Genomic DNA, 4665 nt, shown 5'->3' on the forward strand with positions numbered 1-4665 from the left:
TATCACGGGGCGAGGAGAATGGGTGAGGGGAGCAGCATGGGGCAGCTGTCAGGATGGGGTAGGCTCCGGTCCCATTCCTTCGAGGGTCCCTGCTGCGACAGGACAGCAGATAGTAAGACCTGTGGTTGAAGCAGGAAGGGATAACCCCATCCACCCACTCCCAGCCTGACACTGGGCAGGTGCTCTGGATCAGAGTTAGCCCTAGGGCAGGAAGTTGGCTGCAGGGCAGACAGATGTCACCCCGAGCCAACGTCAATGCGAAAATCGGGCCCCTAGCACACAGAATCAGGAGTGATAATTTGCCAGCAGCGGGAGCGTCCCCACCCCCTCTTTCAGGGCTGAGGGGCATCTGCGATCGGCTGACAAGCAGCAACGCTTGGCTCAAGGGGTTGCAAGGAGCTTTGTCCCTGTGCCACCAGTTACAGTCTGGCAGAGGCTGGTAGCGACCAAGAGCCATTTACTGACCTGCGTGGAGCGAGCGGGTGGCTTCAGTCCAGTTCCTAATGGAACAGGTGTCTGCAGCACGGACAGCAGCCCTGGAGCTGGCCCTCTGATCAGCAGGAAACCCTCTGCTGCCACCTCACACCCTAGTCTGGGCTCATTAGCTAGGGGGCGAGGATACTCTTGTGCCGTGCCGTCCCGTCCCGCGCTGTTCCAGGGGCTCCCTGAGAATTTCAGGGAAGCAGCCACGCCAAGCAAGGGGAGTCTTTAAACCCACCAGGGTGTCATGCACACCAGCCAGGATCAGGGGGCACAGAACCCCCCAAATCTCAGCCCCGCTTACCACAACTCGCCCCGCACGCCCAATGGGAGTGCTCCATCCGCAAGGTCACCCCCCCGCACGGTGTAATAGTAGAGGGGGGCCCGCTGCCACACGGCACCCCGGGGCAGGGCGCCCAGCAGACAGGCTGAAGTATCTCTATGGGGCATGGGCTCTGAGCAGCTGCTCTGACCGCTGGAGAAGATGGGGGGAAGGGGAGTTTTAAATGCTAAGCGAGTTAGGCTGGGGTGGGGAGTGGGACCAGCTCCGGGGGAAATCGACTAGCAGAGCCCCCCCCCCCCCCATGCTTGAGAGTGGGGGAAAGCAATTGGGGAGGGTCTCCCCCTGCATGCATCACCCCCGCATTCCTTTAGCGACCTGTCCCAGCGGAAGCGGAACACGGATTTGCAACACTGTTGCCCCGGGCCCCCTGCAGGGATCGCGGCGGGTGGCGGGGTCTCCCTGCTCTGCAGCGCCCCGGGGAAGCGACTCACTGGCTGTAGGGAAGGGGGGGGGCTGCACCTTGCAGGCCGGGCCCCCTCCTCAGGGGCGGGCGCTGGGCACCGCGGAGCTGCCCCCCTCCTGCAGCAGCCGCCCCCTTTCCCCGGTCGCGGGGCAGCAGCTGTTCGGGAAAGGCTGAAATCGACGCGCCGGTCTGCTTCCGGCGCGGGATATGCAGCTCGCAGCCTGCTCTTAAAGGGGAAACAGGCAGGGGAGCCTGGGGGGGGTCCACTCCGGAGCCAGCGGCAGCTTCCACTTGGGGCCAGGTCCCCCCCACTGTGGAGGGCTTTGCAGAGTCCCTGGGGATGGGGGGCAGGGGCAGAGTGTCTGGGCGCTGATGGGAGATCGCAGCCCCCCCCCCTCCTCCTGGGGCTCAGGCCCCTGGGCAAACCAGGCTGCCCAGAAGATGCAGAGAGGGACCAGGACAATTGTGGCTCGCCTCGCTCCCTGTGCAGTGTCTAAGCACAGAGGCAAGCATTACCTCCCTGAGCCAGGAAGAAAAGTACAGTGTGGGAGCTGGGGCTGCTCCCCGGGAGGGACTCGGCCTCATCTAGCTGTGTGTCATGAGCCCTGTACTGCCCACCGAGATTTTCCTGTAGCTTGGGAATGCATTGCATTCTGGCCACAGCTATCGTCCAAGGCCCTGCCAGTATGGAAGTAGCATTATAACCCTATTTATTGTTTTAGTAACAGATGAGGCAAACTGAGGGGCAGAGGTAGTGAGTAATTGGCTGAAGCTCACCCAGCAAATCAGAGGAGGCCTCCAGCAGCGTTGCTAACTCTTGTGATATTTTTTTCATGAATCTCGAGATATTGGGAGAGGGGAGGGGTTCTTCAAGCCCCAGCTCCTGGAGTCATGTAAGTTTGTGAAAAATCTCAGTTTTCATTTAAGAAAATAAAGTTTCTCTCTCGTGGTTGCAGAATAAAGCTGGAAAATGTGAACTGAGGGCATGATAAGGGCCTGAAAACGACAAGAAAAAAAGTACCCACCCTTTTAAATAAATCATGATTTTTAAGCAAATATTAGGAATTTTTTTGAGGGGGGAGGGTCTAACTCATGATTTTGGAATGATTGGGGTTTGCAGTATTCCCATGTCCTCTTCTGTCTTCTTCTCTCTCAAGCAGGAAAGTCATATCTATTTTAGATTTTTATACAGTGCCCATGTATGTGGTAACAAAGCACAGTGAAACCGATAGCAAGTAATTATTTGTATCACTAGAGAATAAAACAGAAAATATCATAACATCAATGGGAGGGAGGGATAGCTCAGTGGTTTGAGCATTGGCCTGCTAAACCCAGGGTTGTGAGTTCAATCCTTGAGGGGGCCACTTAGGGATCTGGGGCAAAATCAGTACTTGGTCCTGCTAGTGAAGGCAGGGGGCTGGACTCGATGACCTTTCAAGGTCCCTTCCAGTTCTAGGAGATAGAATATCACTATATAAATCCATGGCATGCCCACGCCCACACCTTGAATACTGTGTGCAGTTCTGGTCACCCCATCTCAAAAAAGATATTGGAAAAGGTACAGAGAAGGGCAATGAAAATGATTAGCAGGATGGAACAGCTTCCCTACGAGGAGAGATTAAAAAGACTGGGATTGTTCCCTTTCGAAAAGAGATGACTAAGGGGGAGATATGAGAGAGGTCTATAAAATCATGAGTGGTGCAGAGAAAGTGAATAGGGAAGCGTTATTTACCCCTTCACATAACACAAGAAACAGGGGTTATCCGATGAAATTATGAGGCAGCATGTTTAAAAACCAAACAAAAGGCAGCACTTCTTCACACAACGCACAGTCAACCTGTGGAACTCCTCGCCAGGAGATGTTGTGAAGGCTAAAAGTCTAACTAGATAAGTTCATGGAAAATAAGTCCATCAATGGCTATTAGCCATGATGGTCAGGGCCCCAGCCCCATGCTCTGGGTGTCCCTAAACCTCCAAAAGCTGAGACTGGATGATGGGATGGCTCACCCAAAATTGCCCTGTTCTGTTCATTCCCTCTGAAGCATCTGGCACTGGCTGCTGTCAGAAGACAGGACACTGGGCTAGGTGGACCACTGGCCTGACCCAGTATGGCTGTTCTTATGAGACAGTCTCTGCCCCAAAGAGCTTGCAGTCTAAACTGACAAGACAGAATTATTATCTCCATTGCACAGCTGGGGAAACTGAGGCGCAGAGAGATGGGGAAACTGAGGCGCAGAGAGATGCGGTGATTTGCTGAAGGTCACACAGTGAGTCTGTTGCAGAGCCAGGAACTGTACCTAGATCCTCTGAATACCAGACCAAAGCCTTAATCACAAACCCTCCTTCCTTGCTAAACCAGTCTTGACAGACCAGGAAAAGACCTAGCCACCTAACAGTGCAGAGTATTCAACTAGAGGTCAAACAAAACGGTTGTAGCAAAGTGGCTACGGTAAAATGGCTGTTTAAGAGAGAGGCCAGCTTATGGAGGAGTATTTCCACTGGCAACAGTACAGCCTGATCTTTCTCGGTTCTTGCATGAGAAGTGGATGATTACTCAGGGGTTAAGAGATCCCCTGAGGCCGTGTCTGCTCGATATAGATCCTAGCGATGTTATTATAAGATGCCTGGTGATAAGAGTGGGCTGCCAACTGGATGCGGGCGCTTTAAATAACGGATGCATGGAGCCTTTGGGAGCTCACCGAGATCTGTGCTCTGTCTGTACTAATGAGCCATGCCAGATCGGGCGGTGCGCTCATCTGCTATGTTTAGAAGGGCGACTGCTACCTTTATTTTGGGTGACTGGGGGCGGGGTATCCAGTCACATGGGGGAAGCCAGATGTTGGGAAGGTGAAGGTCACAACATAAAGACTGCCTCCTCCCCACCCCTCGGCCCTTTAATGGGAGGGTAGCACTGGCATGGTGGAGATTTTGAAACCGGGACTGGGGCCGGAGAGGGTTAGGGGATCCATGTTCTTTTCCATTCAAGGGACTGACTCAGGCCCCGATCCTCCTACTGGGGGGCATACTTGGGGGGCTCGCCCAGGACAACTTGCGGGCTCACTTTTTTTGCTCGCCGGTAATTCGCTGTCCTCTGAACGCCGAAGCGTCAAATTTTGCACGGGAACGAAGGAAGGAAAATGAAATTAGACGTGTGTGAACACTTGCTCTGCAGGCATCGAAAGCGTTCTGGGGGCTGAACCCCCTGCTGCCGTTGTGAGAGGGCTGGTATTCCCAGCCATCCCGAGCCCTGCTCCTGAACGGGGGATCCCTGTGGACCCCCAGAGAGCAGTTTGCAGGATCGGGGCCCTGATCAGGACTGCAACATTGCTGCAGCTTTTCATCAGCCCCTTGGCTGGCTGCCCCGCACCAGATAGCAGATACCTGACATTCCACAATAAATCTCCTCCTACATACTGGACCAGGTAGCTCTCTGTAAGGG

Source organism: Emys orbicularis, chromosome 8 (assembly GCF_028017835.1).
Source record: "Emys orbicularis isolate rEmyOrb1 chromosome 8, rEmyOrb1.hap1, whole genome shotgun sequence".
Taxonomy (NCBI): Eukaryota; Metazoa; Chordata; order Testudines; family Emydidae; genus Emys; species Emys orbicularis.